We start from the raw sequence: 21,631 nt of genomic DNA, 5'->3' as shown, positions 1-21,631 counted from the left end.
ACGATACACACAAGTGTTTCAAATTTTGTACTTTTTATGTCATAGATATTTGGGGCTCTCTTTTATTTTTGCCAGTCCTGGGCTTAAGCTGAGGGCCGGAGGACTGTCCTTGGACTTTCTCAAGGCTAGAACTCTACCACTTGAGCCTCAGCACCACTTCTGGCTTTTTCTAAGTATATGGCACCAAGGAATCGAACCTGGGTCTTTGTGCATGCTAGGCAAGCACTCTACCACTAGGCCAAACTCACAGCCCTCACTACCTAATTTTTCAGAATTAATTTTATCTCAACACTTTCATATATAAGCAAACAAAAGCTAATGGGAAGAATTTTCAGATGAGAAGTCTTCAGTTTTTACTGCATGGCAGGAAGCTGGATCTCTTGCCCAGAACTTCTGCACCTCGCCAGCCCTCAAAGCCCACCCAGGCTTTCCCATGTGGGATGCCCTCATGCACAGCCCTGGGAGTCTATGTCTATGTCTAGCCAACCCCAGAAGCCCTCATAATCATCCTTGTTCAGAATGTGGCTGACAACCGCAGAGCTGTAGTTAGCAACTAACCAGGCCAATAATCTTCTTCGTGTGTCCCTACATAAGACACCATGAGACACTGCTGGAGATCACAATCAGCTGACCCCTAAAGCTTGCTCACACATCTCCAGGGAGCACCAATGACACAGCATCCACAAGAAAATGAGAAAAACCATCATCTATTATCACTGAAACTAATAATCTTAACCACCCGAGAAACCCTGAACTCAGATGAGTAAATCACAGCAAAAATCCCCAAAATTCAGGATTAAGACTGAATGCCACCCTCCAAAACCAACAATTCCACGAGGACTGTAGTGAGAGCCCAGATGAGAGGAAGAACAAAAGAAGCATTAAAGCCATGATGAAAGAATTGGCCAATGAAATAAAAAGGCAGATCTGTAAACAAATAGAAGTATACAAAGAGGAAATAGTGAAGAAAAATTTTACTTGGTACAGCTTACTTATAATATGCAAGAGACCAGGCAAGATGGGAGACATAGATAGAAGTTAATGTCAGAATCTAGGAGGGCAAAAGCCTCAAGAAACCATCCAAAAACAGGGCTGGAGGCATGCTTCCATGCAAATGACTAAGTGACTGCCTAGCAAACATGAAAAGGCCCTGAATTCAAACCCCAGTACTGCCCAAAATAGAAGTAATGGAAGGATGGCAAAAAAAAAAATCCAAAATTACCCGGTTGATTTAAATATTACACGCTCAGACTCCCTGATGCTGATCTAGGTTAAGCATGAAGGCAGAGCTATGCTAGGAAATTCTACTGGCTTTCTCCAGCTTAGCAATCAAGTGCATCATTAGTGAGTTTTAAAAGCTGAAATGGATGTATCTTTTCATTCCAGTAGAATGTCTCTCACTTAGAAACAAGCATTTTGATCATCTAACAAGCAGAAACTTTTTGAGCAACTTCCATATTGCTTTCCAGTGTAGCTGGACAACATTACATTCCCATCAACAATATATTAGAGTCTCCTTTTGCCCACATCCATGCAAGCATATGTTATTGCTTGTATTCTTGATGATGGCCATTCTAACTGGGGTGTAATGGAATCTTAGTGTTAGTTTAACTTGTATTTCTATTATGGCCATAGATGTTGAGCATTTCTTCATGTCTCTGTTGACCACTTTTACATCTTCTGAAATGTTGCTATTTAGCAGTTTTGCCCATTTTTAAAGTGGATTGTTGATTTCTTGAAGTTTGGTTTCTTAAGCTCTCTGTATATTGTGGATACTAGGCTACTGTCTGATGTATAGATGGATAAAAAAAAAACATTCTGTTGGCTTTTTTTTTTGGCTGTCTTTTTATCTTGCTGTGCCCTTTGCAGAAACTTTTTAGTTTGATGCAATCTCATTTATCAATTCTCTCTTTGATTTGTTGTGCTTCTGGATCTTACTTAGAAAGTCCCTGCTTTTGCCAAGGAGTCCTCGTATTTCTCTTATTCCTTTCTGTAATAGTTTCATGGTTTCAGGTCTTGCATCGAGGTCTTTGATCCATTCTTAATCAATACTAGTGCAACGTGATAGACAGGAAACCAGTTTCATTTTCTGTATGTGGCTACCCTGTGATCCAGCAACTCCAATCTTGAGCACTTATCCAAAAGAATACAAACTAGAATACAGTAAAGCTACCAGCACAGCTATGTTCATTGCAGCACCATTCACCACAGCAACAATATGGAATCAGCACAGGTACCCTCTCAGTGGAAGAGAAGACTAAGAAAATGTGGTATATATACACAATGGAATTTGATTTATCCATTAGAAAGAATGATATTTGCAAAGAAACGGAAGGACCTAGAATAAATCCTGTTAAGTAAAATAAGTCAGGCCCAGAGAAACAAAGTGTTTCCTATCATATATGGATACTACAATTAATTGATAAATATGTAAAGATTATCCTCTCTCCAAAATTTTAGTCATTTGAGCAGCAGCGCATCTATTTTTCATGTTTCCTTCAAAATTTATCAGTTTGAGTCATTATTAGAAGTGTTAAAGTTGAATTTATTTTCTTCACATCTATTTTTCCTCAATGAATTATTGAAAGATTATTGCTGCTGTTTCCAGCAGAGATACTACATTTAGAATTAACTTATTTGTGAATACTTAGATACATGAGCTAAAATGGCCGTGGGACTAAGCTTCATCTGATTGTGAGAAGATTATCAGGGTTGCATGCTGTTTTTTCTTTACATCCCCTTCTCTTTTCCTGTATCATTCTTGTACTGTTAGAGTTTAATGGAAATAAGACTCTTGAGACAGAGTGTCATGAATGTGGATCCATGATAAGACTTTTCTAAACTCTATATTCTGAGGTCTCAGTAGTTATCTTCTCTCTGTAAATTTAACTTCAAGTAGCAGCATTCATTGCTTCTCTAGGAGCAAATTACACAATGGTTGATTGCAGAGAAAATTAAACTAGAGTCAGATGACAAGAAAGAGTGCATTTACTTACAATGCTTTTTAGGCTCCAGACCTAGATGATTCTTAGCCCCAGACCCTGAAAGAGCTAACTCAAAGGGACTTCCAGTTTTCTCATTGCTTGATCTGCGTGTGTAGAAACTACAAAAGACAAAGAAAGATGAGGAATCAGAATCATGTACAGCAATGGAATTCTATGCTGCCATCAGAAAGAATGACATCACCCCATTTGTAAGGAAATGGAAAGACTTGGAAAAAAATCTTATTAAGTGAAATAAGCCAGACCCAAAGGAACATAGTCTCAATGCTTTCCCTCATTTGTCATAATTAGTACACATCTGGGACTCTCCTAGCAGAGGATTACAATAGCTCAAAAGCTATGTACATAAAGTTATATAGGATGAGACTAAACTGCTTTGTTGAATGTCAACTCCTTTGTACAGCTACTTAATTACAATAAAAATATATTTTAAAAGAAGCTGCAGCTTTATTTTTATAAGAAAAAGTCATGACTTCTCTGTTTTTTTTCTTGTCCCATTCTTTGTTCTCTTTAAAGAAAAATCACTTTGGAAAGTTGATTCCAACATCCTGATGTTTTCTATTAACAGCAAGTGCTTCTGTATTTGTATTTAAACAGCTGAGAGGTTAATAAATAACTTCAGGGTATAGTGGCCTGCTTGCTGAGTCATCAATAATACTGAAAATGCAGTTAGATCAGCTGGGACCATTCCAGTGATTTCTCCTGTTTACTGTGTGCTTTCCCGAGTGCAGAGCTGAAAAATCTAACTCATTCTACTTAAAATTCAGCAGATTAATATAATAAATGCTAATTAAAAGCTGCCGGCAAAACTTTTATGCTAATTTTTCTCTGTTCTACCTTCTGAAGAACAGGAGAATATTCTCTTTGAAAAAACTTGGAAGAAAAAAAGGTTCAGTGAAAATTCCGAACACTTTTAGATGTCGTGCATTATCACTCCCTGCCCAGTTACCAAACTCAATATTCCATTTATCCATCCTCTATATATGCACATTTTTAGGGCCAAAAATAGTCTACAAACAGAGTGTTCAACTCTGTTTGGCACTTGGCAAAATAGCTGAGGGAAATAGTGGATGTGAAAGTGGTTTTCAAACTAAAAGGCATAAATCAATGGAGAAAGATTTTGAGTTGCTTTCTTGTAAAAGCGATAGGATCTCCTTAATAAATTGATAAGCAGGTTCATATTCAATTTACAAAATGGAAAATGGGATGGAGTTAATATCGTTCATTTTCGGAGACTAACTGGATGTTCCCAGTAATTTTTTAAAATCACAGAAACAAGGTAATGACAGTGGCTTATGGAAGTGAGGACACCATGTCTCCTATGCGTCACAAGAAGCTGCCTCCTCCCATTTCTGCCCTCACTAGCAAATTTTACAAGAGAGACACAGGGCTTAGACTCTTGGCAAGACCCCTATGCTGCCTTAAGCTCACCCACTTCGGGGGCTGACAGCACTGATACCTTCAAGTCAAGCAGGTCTAAATTTCAGTTTATCCCTAATCACGACTGGCTCTCTGAAATCCCAAATCTGACCCTTCTACCTCTCTGCCAAGATCCGAAAATTTTTCTCTGTGCTCGCTGGACCTTATGGTGCTACCTTAACAAAATCCTGCTGGTCCAGTGCTTGCTGTTGATTGGTTACATGCAGGGAGATTTGTGGCAGGTCACATGAGTTCAAGATGCAGCTCTGCCACTTATAGTCAAGATCGTAAGCATGGTATTTAAACCCTCTAGCCTCTAATTTTTGTTTCTTTTTTTTTGTCAGTCCTGGGGCCTGAACTCAGGATTTTGCCATGGAGCTTCTTTTGCTCAAGGCTAGCACTGTACCACTTGAGCCACAGCACCTCTTCCAGCTTTTTCTGTTTAAGTGGCACTGAGGACTCAAACCTAGGGCTTCATACATACTAAGCAAGCACTCTACCACTAAGCCACATTACCAGCCTTAGGCTATAATTTCCCCATCTATAGGATAAGGTGGGGAAATTAGTATTTTTCTCAGAGGGCTTATTTCGACTATTAAGGGAATACATTACAAAGTGATAGAAACATACCTGTTTCAATACTGCTTTTTCCTTCCTTCATCTCTTCAGTGGGCACTAGCCCTCCCCTGAGATGCTGCTCTCTCTGGCTTTCTCCTGATAAGCTCTGTTTTCTCTTCCACATACTTCATGCAGAATGGAAAGACTCCCATTTGACTGTTTTTCCTGTTCTCTTCTCTTCCCCTCTCCAAACTTGAAATCAGTGCATCAAACCAGGATTTTTTTTGCTTCTTCTTGTGGTAGCCATTCATGGATTGACACATCCTGCCTCACTCCTACAGGAGTCCAACTCCTGAGTAATGGTTAATCTGTCTCCACAATTGTCATAATTAGTAGTCATTTCATTGTCCATGTGGTAATCACTGGCTTTTCATCTCTTGGACTCCATCTTCAGTGATCTAATGATGGCTCTTAGCTGGCTCTCTTAGATCTATGCTCCATTGTCCCTGTCATTATCAAGAATACAGACATTCTTCTCCCATGGTCTCAATCCCTTGGTTACTGTCTCCTATATTTTATCTTGATCTATTTACTACACATCAGTTCAATAATAATTTGCCTTCCTAATTTCCTGGGGTCACTGAAACTGCAACATGTTTACTCATTTCCCAATGTCCTATATATTAACTCATCACTCAGTTTGTCATTACTGTCTCATCTTTCCATGCTCCTTCTTCATGCCTTTCTACCCATCTGGCAAAACTAATCCATGGTTCAATAAAACACACTTACTTCAAAATGTCAATTCATGATATAACTAAGATGAGAGAGCCTTATGTCCAGGCTACCACAGGCTGCAGGGCTCTTGTTAGAGACTCATGTACTCCATGAGCAACTTTAAACTCATAAAATATCAATTAGTAGAATTTTATCTTGCTTCTTCAGTCTGTACTCCAGCATTACTCTATTCTAAGTGTGGGAAAAGGTGGTTCAGGGAAGGAAATAGTCAATGTTTCTTAAGGAAAGGACAAACAAATAAGTTCCAGTTGGAGTGAACAGTAAGTGAAAGGCCATGAATGCAAAATAGGGCTACATTATAAGCAATAGGAGATTGAACACAGGAAATCTTACTGTGAAGTAACATTTATCAAACACTGCCGGCTCTGATAGATGCCAAGACTAAGGCTCATTTAATAATCAACTATAACAAATAAAAATATATTTAACCAACTCTAATATAATGCATAACAGAAAGAATTGGAAAGAAAAGAAAGATGAAAGGGAAAGGCTACCACGTATTTTAATGTCTAAAGAACCATCAGGTGAAACTAAACAAGATCTAAAGCCTTCAGCCCAGTTTCAGAAGAATTGTCATAATAAATAGAACATAATAAGAAAAATCTATTTGGAAAAAAATCATAGGATTCTTTGCAATGACAGTAGACTATGTGCTACTGTTCACGAACCCTCACACCTGTCTGCTTTGGGGACAAAATTATCTATACAACTTGCAAAATCTGCTAACTCCTGTGTCCCAGTCCACAACTATTACACCAAAATCTCTAGGAATGGTATATATTGGTTCAAATGTATTATAAGATAGGTAGGTGGATAGATAGACAGACAGACAGATGTATACATACATGCATGCACACACATATATATGTTCATGATAGATACATAGATGATATATATTTTTGTGTATCCCTGTGTGTGTAAACATGTGTACACATTTATATACAAATATATATGGGTTTCTTCGGTAATGCTAATATACTCAAGCTGTAGATCTGTTTAGAAACACTGACAACTGTAAGTATAGTACTGAAAAGTAGGTAAGAGGCCATCCTGAGAGAAATTACAATGAAACAACTGATAACCTAAATTGTAGACTGGGGACTAGAGTCTCCACGGATGGAAGAAAATTGAGGTGATGAACAATTTCTCAAGAGTAGAATTTGATCAACCTACAGGGAACAAAAGAAGTCATTGATAAGGATTATGGAAGTAAACTAAAATGAGTTCTTGAGAGAAAAACTAATGAGCTGCCTCTATTCAATAAGCAAGACAAGTAATTCTAATGCATATTAAATAGAGTCATATCTCAGGTATATATCTATGCCTTCATGTATATTTTCCCTCTTTTTACATTTTAAAATATAGCAATGTAGTGTCTCAGAGTAATTATTCATTTCCTTCTCCAAATATTTTTGAAAAAAGAGAAGTGCTGTCTTAAAATAATGAATACTGAACTGAATGTTGCAGAATAGACACAGGACTCAATAAGACAGGTCTTGCTAATTAACTCAGTTCTCATTAGAGACGAGCAGCTCATGAAGCTAAAACATAATTGCGCTCTAGTTTAAAATGTATAATTAATATGAAAGAGAATGTATTATTAAAATAAAATAATTTCATAATGAAATGGTTGGTCTGTAGCCTACTTGGTAAAGTATAGCCTTACATTTTACTATTGAGAATCCTAGTGTTTTAGTCAGTGTTTAACTGTTTACTTCGCACTTATTATTTAACAGGTGCTCTCAAAACACCTTGCAAGTTTGAGTTTATGTAACACTTTATTTACATTATCTTACCTTGAGACAGGAACTGTTTCCCTCACATAGAAAACAGGCCTAAAGAGGAAGTCTGCCTGAGAACCATCACTATGAACATTTGAAGCCTGGTTATCTATATTTACAGCCTGCATAAAGGCAAAGATGTTTGCATAGGAATATGAATGAGTTTTATGAATTTTGGTTAAATTCAGAGTTTATCTGAAAGTGTATCATAGAAACAAGTTAGGTGATATCTCATGACCGTGTCTAATAAACACATTGAGATAAATGTAATGGGAAGATAAGCTGGTTGATGTAACCAAAGTACCTCCATGATTAGGTATGTCCCAGGACCAGATTCCCCAGAGACACCCTATAACAGGCACACAGTCTGTTGAGAAGGGACCCAAGAAGCACTGGAGAGAATGGGTACATAAATAGATAGATTCCACTGGAAGGCAGGGTTGAACCTATACCTCCTGGACATGAGGAAGTTAGAGTACTAGGTACCAATTCCTGTGTATCACTGGGAGAAAGCTACTTGCATATACTGTTCCCTGATCCTTTGCAGACAGAGTAAACTATCCGATAAAGAACAGCAGGTGGGAATGGGAACAGCAGTCCACAAAGGCAACATGCCCAAGGAGCTCAATACTGAGCACTCAGGCTATGAGGGCGTGGCACCCAGTGCTGAGTTCTCAGGGGATGTGGGCAGAGTGCCTAGCGTTGAGTACTCAGGTGGTACAATAGAGCAGCTATCGTGAAGAACTCTGGTGATGTGGAATGTCACAGCAGCGTCACTTTTATGACTTGAGGTATATTTCTCTCACCTTGAAGATAATTGCCCGTGAAGACGCTGTTAAATAAAATTACGACTCTAGCAGATCAATATGTCTATGTCTCCAATGGTGTAAGTCATACATCCTCAGATAATAAATCTCTTTTGAAAAAGTATTTCCACGATTTCTTTTCCGTTTTCCCTTTGCAGTTTCCATCTCTCTACTGCTGGATTCCCCGTGGTCTACTGTCTTCTTCCTGCCTGTACTTCAAACCTATTATTTTCCAGGCTGAACAGTGAGTCAAAAGTGTTAAAAAAAAATTGCCAAGAATTGTTTCTCTAAACAGCTACTCCACTATAGCAAACAATTCTCTAGAAAACAATTCTCTTTTCATAGTTCTGAGTACAAAGAGCTGAAATATTTGCAAAGCCATGTGTCTTAGAGGAATACTTCACTGAAAATCACAAGGTTTATTTTTTACTGTCACTAGGTTTCTTTCCTACTTTCAGTTCTATCACTGAACATCTGCATGAGTCTGAACATCAATATTTGAATGTTTGGGTGCCCAATTGCTGATACATGAAAAGGAGGAGATGCACAGGTGGGTTAAGTAAGGTTCTTCATTTTCTTACCAAAAGAAAATCATTGTAAAATTATTTTTAAAATTACTTATTCCAACTCAAAGGAAGAATCTTCCATCCTAATAATTAAAAAAATACTAATTTTAGTAATCTAGGAAGTAAATCATTGGCAAGATTGTCTCCCCAAGTCTGGAGAAGCTGAATTTGGTTTCCAGGAGCTCAGAGCCTCCCAGACAGTTCTGATCCCACCCATAACTCAAATGCCAGAACCAAGAAAAATTAAATACAAAAAAAAGAAAAATTAAATACATACCAAGACAGAGGGAATATTGGCTCCAATTCGTTGGATTCTGTAACAGCAATTGTTGTATTTTCTGAATGACAAATCCTACACATGATTCTTTGTGTGTGTGTGTCCCACGTTTTATTTTTTTATTTTCAGTTATTTTCTCTTTTTCATTTCATTTATTATTGAGGTAATGTATAGAGGGGTTACAGTTACATTCACCAGATAGTAGGTGCATTGCTTCTCACACAGTGATACCCCTTCTCATGTTTTTGTCCCCATTTCTCTCCCACCCCTCCCAGTCATCTTTTCCCGCTTCTCTTTCCTATTTCAAATAAACATATATACAACATACCAGGTAACAAAGTCAGATACAGTAAAAATATGAGATTAACCAAAGGTCATCATAGAAGAAGAGAAATAACACAGTACATTAAGAACAACAATCACTCAAGATAAAGCTCTTGTTTCCATGTCCTAGAGATCCTCTCATTTAGTCTCATCCTATATAACTTTATGTACATAGCTTTTGAGCTATTGTAATCCTCTGCTAGGAGAGTCCCAGATGTGTACTAATTATGACAAATGAGGGAAAGCATTGAGACTAAGTTCCTTTGGGTCTGGCTTATTTCACTTAATAAGATTTTTTTCCAAGTCTTTCCATTTCCTTACAAATGGGGTGATGTCATTCTTTCTGATGGCAGCATAGAATTCCATTGCTGTACATGATTCTGATTCCTCATCTTTCTTTGTCTTTTGTAGTTTCTACACACGCAGATCAAGCAATGAGAAAACTGGAAGTCCCTTTGAGTTAGCTCTTTCAGGGTCTGGGGCTAAGAATCATCTAGGTCTGGAGCCTAGAAAGCATTGTAAGTAAATGCACTCTTTCTTGTCATCTGACTCTAGTTTAATTTTCTCTGCAATCAACCATTGTGTAATTTGCTCCTAGAGAAGCAATGAATGCTGCTACTTGAAGTTAAATTTACAGAGAGAAGATAACTACTGAGACCTCAGAATATAGAGTTTAGAAAAGTCTTATCATGGATCCACATTCATGACACTCTGTCTCAAGAGTCTTATTTCCATTAAACTCTAACAGTACAAGAATGATACAGGAAAAGAGAAGGGGTGGGGGATGTAAAGAAAAAACAGCATGCAACCCTGATAGTCTTCTCACAATTAGATGAAGCTTAGTCCCACGGCCATTTTAGCTCATGTATCTAAGTATTCACAAATAAGTTAATTCTAAATGTAGTATCTCTGCTGGAAACAGCAGCAATAATCTTTCAATAATTCATTGAGGAAAAATAGATGTGAAGAAAATAAATTCAACTTTAACACTTCTAATAATGACTCAAACTGATAAATTTTGAAGGAAACATGAAAAATAGATGTGCTGCTGCTCAAATGACTAAAATTTTGGAGAGAGGATAATCTTTATATGAGAATAAAAAGGTTTTGTTTATCTTAGTTTGCTAAATAATATCCAAATAGCACATAAAGTATAATAAAGAGATTTACATCCCCATCATGCAATGTTTTATGTGACACTAGTGGTATAGAAATAGATGTCAACATGAATAATTTATAAGAAAGGAATTGCATATTACCTCACTAATCTAGAATTATCTACAATTATTTTCAACCTCTATCAGATGCTGAAACTTCAGCATGCTCCGTGGTGGGTATGTGGCAGCAATGTGATAACCAATGATATTAAGATGATATAAAAAGGTTCTCTGTTTGTTCCAAAAAAATTCCTTTAATGGGGAGATGTCGTTCTTTCTGACAGCAACATAGAATTCCATTGTGTATAAATACCACATCTTGTTGATCCACTCATCAACTGAAGGACATCTGGGTTGATATCTTTGCTATGGTAAATAGTGCTGCAATGAACACCGTTTTGCTAGTGGATTTAGTATGCCCTAGTTTCTGGATGGTTGGGTAAATGCCAAGTAGTGAAATTGCTGGGTCATAGGGGAGCTCTATGTTTAGTCTTTTGAGGAACTGCCATACTGCTTTCCAAAGTGGTTGAACGAGTTTGCACTCCCACCAGCAATGTAGTAGTGATCCCTCCTGGCCACATCCCTTCCAGCATCTGTTGTTATTAGTTTTCTTTATCCTGGCCATTCTAACTGGAGTGAGGTGGAATCTTAGAGTTGTTTTGACTTGCATTTCTTTTATGACCAGAGATGTTGAGCATTTCTTCATGTGTCTATAGGCCATTCTTATTTCTTCTTCAGAGAAGACTCTCTTTAAGTCTTTGGCCCATCATATGATGGGATGGTTGTTTCTTTGGAGATTAGTTTTGGAGTGATTCAATTTTTTGAGCTGTTGATATATTTTAGATATGAGGCCTTTGTCCGTTGTTTGGTTGGTGAAGATCTTCTCCCACTCTGTAGGCTTTCTAGTTAGTTTGCTAGCTATGTCCTTTGCCATACAGAAGCTTTGCAGTTTAATGCAGTCTCACTTATCCAGACTTTCTCTGATTTGTTGTGTTTCTAGGTCCTTATTAAGAAAGTTTCGACCTGTGCCAAGGAGGCCTAGTGTGTCTCCTATTCATTCTTGTAAAGTTTTCAGTGTGTCAGCTTTTACCTCCAGGTCTTTGATCCATTTGGAGTTAATTCTAGTGCAGGGTGACAAGGATACAACTTTAGTTTTCTGCAGGTGCTTAACCAGTTCTGCCAGCACAACTTGTTGAAGAGGCTATCTTTCTTCAATTCTATTTAGGAAATGGAAAGACTTAGAAAAAATCATATTAAGTGAAGTAAGCCAGACTCAAAGAAACATAGGCTCAATGGTTTCCTTCATTTGCCACAATCAGTAGAAACCTTGGACTCTTCTAGCAGAGATTTGCAATATAGCAATATCTAGATACATAAGGCCATACAGTATGACGCTAAATGAAAGGACCTCTAGGATATAGAAACAAAAGCCATATAATGAGTGATTGTTGTCCTTAATGTACTATGTTATCTCTCATCTCTTTTGCTGTCCCTTGGTTATCTCATGTTATTACAGTATTTCACTTTGTTATCTGATATATTGGATATATGCGTATTTGGTTATTTGAAATTGGATAGGAAAGGGGGGAAAACAAGATGAGAGTGGGGGGGAGGGAAATGGGGACCAAGACATGAGAAAGGGTATCAATGTATGTGAAGTAATGCACCTTCTATCTGGCAAATGTAATGTAACCCTTCTAGTAATTACAATAAAAAACATATGGAAAAAATTCCTTTAAAAAGACACAGGGCTTTGTGAAAATTGAGAAAACTTCCTTCACAACATCCATCTAAATGAGTAGTAATCACTGTTGCCTACATACCACTCATGTACCTACTAAATATTAGACACAGACAGCTTCATCATAAAAAACAAATATATGCATCCAGCTAAAAACAAAGCCAGAGAAATCCACAAAATTGAGATGCCATTCCTCTCACCCAGGCTGCATGGAGAGGAGTGAGGAATTGCTAATTAACAGTGCTCAAACTTTATGCCATCAAGCTCAGGATATATGGCAGTAAAGAGCAAGATTTCAATTTCTCCATAGAAATAAGTATTTAAAAAGACAGACTTGTACCTAATCTAATGCATGATGACATTCTCTTAATAAGCAGCCAACAATCTATTCAACCAAGACTGAAGTAGGAAAGGATGAGAATGACTAATGTTGACACACTCAACTATCTCTCAGGCTGTGACATGGTGAATGAATACACGTTCAAAAGTTATCCTCCTAAGGAGTATAGTGGTGGTATGCCTTGATTTCACACCCACAGTTGCATGGCACCTGTGGACTGAGGAAGAGCCAAATCTGAGGGTAAAGAATGGAGTTTCCCCTTAAGCAATTTGTCCCAAGCTGTACTTTGAGATCCTTGATGGCGATTCACTCCAAATTGAATGCCTAGCTTTGCACATAAATGCATCTGATGACATATTCATAATATTATTGCCATACCTACCCAATTCTCCCTTGATTTCTGAATTAGACAATGTGAGAGAGACATTTTCTGTAGCCTAAAGTTAAACCACCCTCATGACTTGCTATGTCACATGCAGCTGGTGAAAATGTGGCATCATAAAATTAATGTTACTGAGCCTTTCTCCCCACACAAAAAACAGATTCACAAATCTCTGCAGAATTCCCTGTGTCTCATGGATCTCAGGAGGCACTCACCAAAACTTACCACCCATCTTTTCATGTTCTTCCTCTGTGTCCCTTTATCGACAACTGTTCATAAAGTCATCTGACAATGATACCTTAATATTTCCATCCCATATTCTGAAAAAGGATTCAACTAAGATACCTAGTATTAAAAAGCTATATATATATATATATATATGTATATATATATATATATATATATATCCAAACCAACTGGCAGAAAAGATCATATTTCATCACTACCAGCTCTTCTTTCCCTCTCCTTTTCCTATTGGTCTCTGACCCAAATGATTCTCTGTTTACATTATGTCATTTGTTTTAGGTCTATATACTAGTCAAAACGTGTGATGTTTTGAGCTTGGCTTACTTTGCTCAATATAATTGTCTCTATTCATTTTGTTACAAATGCCATGATTTTCTTTTTCTTTATGGCTGAATATTACTTCGTGGTGTAGAAGCCAACAGTTTATTTATTCATCAGTTATTACTTTTCTATTACTCTATTTTAATAGTAAATGTATTTCTCTTTCTTTAATTATAGCTCTCACTTTCTATCTTTTCTACATTCGAATTTTTCTTTTGCTTCCTAATTTCTTAATTATTTTTCTTTCTATACATCTTTTAAACCATTTTAGTTTATATTACTTCTACCCTTACCATTTCTGTTGTTGTTGTGAGAGCCATAGATATCATAGTTGGTACTTGGGTTTTACTTTAACTACTTATCTACTTAACCATTTGTTGCCGCTATTGATATTTTTTTTTCCTTTTTGGTGTGTTGCTGAGTATCAAACATAATACTTTAAGAACATTGCATAGATGCTCTGTCACTAAGCAACCCCCTAACCATGCTAAGAGTCCTCACATATTACTCTACATACGATCTCATTCAGACTTTAGTGAACATTTTTAAACAAATAATAGAGGAAATTAAAAACCCCCAAGCCAAAATAGGTTAAAATCTGTAATCCTAGCTTCCCACAAGGCTGAGATCTGAGGATTATAGTTTGAAGTTAGTCAGGGTTTGAAAGTTCATGATATTCTTATCACTAATTATCCACCAAACAGTTGGAAATAAAGCTGTCTCAAGTGGTAGAGTCAAAAAGCTCAGAGACCAGCACAAAACAAAACCTCTCTCAAAAAGAAAATCCACAGCCAGAGGGGTGGCTCACGCCTATAATCCTATCTACTCAGGAGGCAGAGATATGATGATTGAGGTTCAAAGTCAGATCAGGCACTAAAATCTATGAGACTCTTAGCTCCAATTAATCACTAGAAAAATGGGAAATGGGGCTGAGTACATGGACTAATAACCCTGTCTCATCAAGTTTTTTTTTTTAATCTAACACCCACATTCTTCAATCAATACCATAAACACTAACAGGAAGAAATATTTCTATTCATTCCAGGAAGTCAGTCTCTATGTAAGGACACAACAAAAACTAAGATAGATAGATAGATAGATAGATAGATAGATAGATAGATAGATAGATAGATAGATATCACAATGAAGCTCACTACTTTAAGCTATTTGTATATGATAATAAAATATGAAAGAAATTATCTTTGACAGGGAGTACATAAAGATCAATCCAAAAAGTCTCTTGCAAGATTCTCAGACAATGACCCAAAAAGGAGCTTATAGATCATAGTTAGCTACATTTCTTTTTTTTTTTTTTTGCCAGTCCTGGGCTTGAGCTCTGTCCTTGGACTTTCTCAAGGCTAGAGCTCTACCACTTGAGCCTCAGCAACACTTCCAACTTTTTTCTGTGTATGTGGTACCAAGGAATGGAACCCCAGTCTTTATGCATACTAGGTAAGCACTCTACCACTAGGTCAAACTCCCAGCCCTAGCAACGGCATTTCTTTACTGAGATGCCTTTGCCCAATACCTGTATGTTCTGATTTAGTCTCTCATTGGTATAATCCAAGGGCTTGTTTTTAAGATTTACCAAAAAAAAATCCAAAATGCTTCTTGGATCATGAGCCACTGACGGTGGTGAAAGGAAGGAATTCTGAGTCCTGCATTTGTTCACATGGACTTTGCAAGAAGGGCATCTAGGGAGAGAGAGTAAGGAAGAAAATACAAATAGAAATGACTACTGGGTCCAGGGAGAACGAGAAAGGAAGGAAGAAGAAGCAGAAGTGATTATGGCTGTCCAGTAAACAAAAAATTACATGGGAAGAAAGGAAAGAATGTGACAACACTAGGGGAAAAAAAGAAAGCCCCCTCCCTCACTTTTGTGGTGCCAAGAAGGAAGCTAGGTAGCATTGTGACTAAACTGAACAAGCAGGTGTGGCTGCTTCCATGCTTAAACAAAGCAAGTAAGAAATAATCATAGACCCCACAGAGGTGAGCCAACTTCAGCATGAATGCTAGCATAAGCAACCCACAAGTTCAAAAACAGAGTTGTACCTGCTTCCTATTTCTTCAACTGCACAACTAAAACAAATAGAATCAGCAAGCAAGAAACTGGTAGCACACAGGATGAAGGAGGATTTGTCATCATCATGCACTAGGCTCTGATTGAGTATTGAATGTTGAGAGCTTTGGTGATTAAATTAACTTAATTCTGTGCCAGTAGTATTCATGTGTTTGGAGAAAGAGCTGCACTTGATTTAGTGAGTCCCCAGTAAATCCCCAGTAAACAAGCAGATATAATGTCCACAGTATTGACCAGGACAGCATTTCATACTAGACATTATTTCACACTAGGGCATCTCAAACTTCATGGCAAATGAGAGTCATGGAAGATGAGACCTGGGGAGACTTCAAAATTGTCATCTCAAGCAACATTCCCACTAAACGGGAACTTCTGAATCAAGTCATGGGACTAACACCTCAGCATCTGGTAAAGCTTCTGAGGTATTCCAGCAGGCAATCAAAATTGAAATCCAGTATTTTATACCTCTGCTCCTTTCTCCAATCTCTAGCAGAATGTTTCAATAAATGTTTGTGGTGACAGGTGAACTTTTTTTAGAAATTTTGTGTAGAGTTTTAATTATCCTATCTCTCACTTTTGTAATTAAGGAAAGTGTGCACATGAGAGATAATGGAAATGGAAATAGAGCAGCTGCTTCTTAAGGACAAAGTAAGTGCCCAATAGTTTTTCATGAAAGGCTCAAAAAATAAAAGCTGGATTGGAAATTTCAACATAGACCTGGGAAACCACATGACCATCATTCTAGCTGTTTATGAACATGTAATAAATAATCACAATTAAAGACTTAAAAAAGTATCATTTATTTCACCTACTGATGTTCAATTTAGCTAGAGCCCAAGGAGGACAGGTATATCTCTCTGTTCTGAGACAAAAAAATTTCAGCTGAGACAAAAAAATCTACTGACTTCCCAGATGAGTGGCAAATGGATATTGGATATTGGCTGAGTCTTGGATTGTTTCTATCCTGACTTCGTGAGCTTCACTATGGAAGTTGGGTTTCAAGGGTAAATATTATACCATTTGGAAAAGCCTGGATAAAATTATATTAAGCAAGATAAGTCAGGCCCAAAGAGACAAAGGATCCATGATTCCTATTACATGTGGAATCTAGATTTAGCTTATAAAATTACAAGTAAATACTGTGAGTTGGATGCTGTGCAAAGTTATTCACAATTACGGTAGATTCAAGGGAGAACTCAAATGGTGTAATTCCTTAGAAAGGCAAAGGCGAAGTTCAACAAAGAAAACAGCAAAGAAGAGGATACCTGGAAAAAAGTGCAGTGGATTGAGGGAAAAGGGGTGAAGAATGAAAAGGAGAAGAGGGAGAGAATGCAGTCAAGAATTCAATGTATATCCTGAACAATTACGAAAGAAGGGGTGGGGAGGGGAAGGATGGACGATAATAGGGATTGAAAGGGGTGACATTGATAAACCTGCATTGCACTCATAAAACTGCCTTGTTAAATAGCAACTCTTTGTATAACTACTTAAAATAATAAAATAAAATTTAAAAATAAAAAAACTAAGTTTCTGAGAGATAAGGAGTTGTAGTTTGCTAGCTTAAGACATGGGGCTATCAATTAACACCTTGTTCTCTTGGTCAAACAACTAGACACTGGCTAGAAAGTAACTCTGTCCAACTTGGGGATAGTTCTCTGAAAGGAAATAGGAAAATGAGGTGACCTACCAAGAAAAATGATAAGAGCATCCCTTTCCTAATTTCCCAGAAGAAAGAATGAGTATTGTACAGCACATGTGTAACATGCACAAGATAAGATGATGGGAGGGAGAGAAGGAGAGAGAAAAGAAGAGAGGAAGAGAAGAAAGAAGGAGAAAAGAAAGATGAAAGGAAAAAGAAAAGGAAGGAATGTTAGTTCCCCCACATAAAAAGCACTGAAGTGCAGTGGTCACAGGCATGGACATAGGACAGCATTTGAAGATCAGGGCTGTCTGCTTCCGCCTAGTGGGACCTATTTATGGGATGTGGGGCATTAATAATAGGTGCTTTGTCTAGTTCATCTGCTTATCATTAAAAATAACAAAGTTTTACAAGGTACTTTTCTAAGGTTGTAACAGCATGAATTATTATCATACATATAGCTGAAATTTTTAAGCGTCTTCTCTACAACTGTCTTGGAGCTAAAAATCCATATAATGGAACTGTGCTTGAGTTGAAAGACTTGAACTCTAGAGTAAATTACCTAGGTCAGACTTGAGCCTGCCTCTTGCTATCTGAGTATCAGTAGATAAATGCTTTCAAGCCCCTGAGACTACTTCTTACCTTTAAAATAGAAAGATTACAGGTACTGCCATACATAGTAAGAAATGAGTCATAACATATATATATATATATAATAGTTGTCTGTTTTCCCAAAAGTATGTAGAGTAGTATGGTATAATATCAAGAAAATCTTGAAAATATCTAGCATCCAATACTTCCATAATAACTGGTAGCTAGTGTTGTCAATAATTAATACTGTGACTAAAAAAAATCTGTCCTTTCCCCCTTGAAGTTTTATATGCCAATTAAACTTAAAAAGCATTTTGCTGATAATAGTAAGAAGGAAGGAAAAGCAGCTATAATCTGTTGCTTTTTGAAAAAGCAAATAAGGCACTTTGAAGATTAAAAGAGATTAACATTTGAGTCAGATCAGTATATACTTATGCTATAAATTCTGCCTTTGTACACTCAACCAACCACATGATCTAAAGACATTCTAGGGGGAAAGAGTTCATCTTTACTGAGCACATAGACTATTTTTGGTAATAGTATTAGGTATTATAAGTCACCTAGCAGTGATTTAAAGTGTGCAGAAGGACATATATGAGCTATATGCAAATGCTGTGCTATTTTATATGAATGACTTGAGTATCTCCAAACATACTGCTATTCATGAGGCTAACCTACTGTGGGCACCAAGGAATGAGAGAGAGAGAGACGGGGGTGGGGGGGGAATAAATATAGTCTAATAAAAGAGTCAATGAGCTCCTAGAAATGTCACCCTCAATTTCAGTGTGTGTTACCTATTAAAACCTAACCGTACTAAATAATAGTATAAATCCCTGTTGTATTATGAACATTTCTTCATGTTGATCTGAAAAGATCTGCTGCCAGTTCAGAAAGTACCACATTAGCTTTTGAGGTGTCATGAATCAGAAGTGGGAATGAGGTAGGTTTCTACCCATTTAATGGATAGGGAGTGAGAGATACTGCTGAACCATTCCTAAAGAATTATCTGCCTCAAAATATCCACAATGGTGCAATTGGTAAAGCTTGTGTTTTAGGGCCACAAGCCCAAGAAATAGTCCCATAAAATGCAGATAGAGTTTGAAAAGGTAGCTCTTCCCACTAAAGGAGAGGAGTGGTATGGTTTTGGCTGAGGACCCAAGAAAATTAAAGGGCAGAGCTGCACCTGCCTCCATTTTTCCAGCCCCCACACTCCACCCACACTCCTTCCATATGTCCCCATAGGCTGTCCGGATCCTGTGCAGAGTGGCTGCAGGAGCCAGATGGCTTTGCCTCTCAGCCCTCTGCCTGTCCATCCCTCTATGAACTTGTTGACTCAACATAAATAATCCTGATTACCATGGCTCTTTTCAGCTTGAAGACAGACATTTCTTGATCAAATAGGGTGTTCTTACTGGAGAAAAAGAAGTATAGGAGAAAAAGAAATAAAGCACTTGAAAAAAAAAAAAACAAACTCTACCCTTGGCTGTGAGTGATTCAATTTCATGCCAGGGGTCCTGGGTTTGGCCTGAAGGGGAGATGTGACAGAGCATGCCATCAAAATAACTAGGTCAATTTTCAGCTCTTCTTGGAAGGCTTTCCGCTTCTTTTCTCCAATCCCTGCTGGGCCTTCAGCCTCTCTGTGCCAACTACCTTCATTTCAAATAACTGGCTCTCTCAGCCCATGCATCTCAAAGTCTGAAGGCCGCTGGGATTGGACAAATTGCTTTCCTACCTTGGAGAAAAGATAATACAGCTTAGTTCTTCATTTTGGGCACCTGGAATGCGTGGTACCCAGTGTTCCAGCACTCGACCACCTGGTGGAAAATGAATTACCACTAGGATCTTGGGCTTTATCCATTGGCTGCATGAGAGGGTGCCAGTGCACCCTAGAACTGCTAAGTTTTATAAGGTTCCTAAGGACATAAAGTTTCAGACTTGTAACAGTGGGAAAAAATATAATTTATCAGGCTGCCTAAAAAAAGTCAAACAAGAAACTAAAAATAATCCCATAGTATCAGTTGTGAATAATCAAAAAGAGAGAGAAAGACAAAGAAAAACAAAAGAAAATCAATTTTTTTAAGCCAGGAAAGATTTTGTTCAACCAAACTGGCCCAGAACAATGGCCCCAAATATTTAGATAAAGATATGGCATGAGTCATAAAGCAATGCAAGTCAAAACAACTTTGAGATTTTACCTCACTCCGATTAGAATGGCCATTATCAAGAACTCTAGTAACAGATGCTGGCAGTGATTCGGTCAAAAGGGAAGTCCACTACACTGTTGGTAAGCCTGTAAAGTCATTTGACCACTATGGAAAACAGTATGGCAGTTCCCCAAAAGACTAAACATAAAGCTCGCAATTCCACTACTTGGCATTTACCCAATCATCAAGAAACAAAGACATACTAAAGCCACTAGCACAGCGATGTTCATTGTAGCACTATTTACCATAGCAAAGATAGGGAACCAACCTCAGTTGATTAGTGGATCAACAAGATGTATTTATACAGAATGGAATTCTATGCTGCCATCAGAAAGAATGACATCGCCCCATTTGTAAGGAAAAGTTAAGACTTAGAAAAAATCATATTAAGTGAAGTAAGCCAGACTCAAAGGAACTTAGGCTCAATGGTTTCCCTCATTTGTCATAATCAGTATAAACCTTGGACTCTCCTAGCGAGGTTTACAACAGGACGAAACCTAGAAACATAAGGTCATATAGTATGACTCTAAATGAAAGGACTTCCAAGATATAGAAACAAGAGCCATGTAATGGGTGAATGTTGTTTTTAATGTACTATGCTATTTTAATCTTATAAAATGTTTGGAAACATGTTATTAAAGCTATAAAGAATAAAACTTTTTTCTTTTCTTTTTGTACAGGTCTAGGGCTTGAACTCAAGGTTGCCCTTTAGTTCTTTTATGTAAAGCTAGCACATTACCACTTGAACCACAGTTCCACTTCCAGCTTTCCAGTGATAATTTGGAGATGATAAGAAAGACTCCGACTTTTCTGTAGACTCTCTTTGAGCCATGATCCTCAGATGTTAGCTTAAGTAGTCAGGATGACAGACATGAGCCACTGGAACCTGACAAAGTTTTATTTTCCTAAATCATTAATTCCTGTTGATGTTGGATATAAATATCCTGCTATAGGGTGGACACTGGTGACACGGAAGTCCATGAGACTCTTATCTCCAATTAACTACCAGAAAACTGGAAGTATGGCACTATGGCTCAAGTGGTGGAGTGCTAGCCTAAGTTGAAGAGCTCAGGGACAGAGCTCAAGCCCAGAGTTCAAGCCCCACAACCAACAACAACAAAAAAATCCCACTATACAATCCTATCATATTGTTTAGTATCAAGCAATAGCTTTCTTTGTATTATATCATTGCTATGTCTAATTTTATCATAGGAAACTACTAAATACATTTATACAGTCTTTAATTGTTGCACCCTTAAGTTTATAATCTAGATGACATTTTTAATGTTACCATTAATTGTTAATTAACATTCCTGGCTTTATAAATCCCACACTTTAACATAACGTATTTAAAGATGTTAATATGCGATTATACGTATATTGACTATAATTGAGTGCT

Source organism: Megascapheus bottae, chromosome 2 (genome assembly GCF_031878675.1).
Source record: "Megascapheus bottae isolate mThoBot1 chromosome 2, mThoBot2.hap1, whole genome shotgun sequence".
In the NCBI taxonomy this organism is placed as follows: domain Eukaryota; kingdom Metazoa; phylum Chordata; class Mammalia; order Rodentia; family Geomyidae; genus Megascapheus; species Megascapheus bottae.
Note: the sequence above shows the minus strand (reverse complement) of the source record.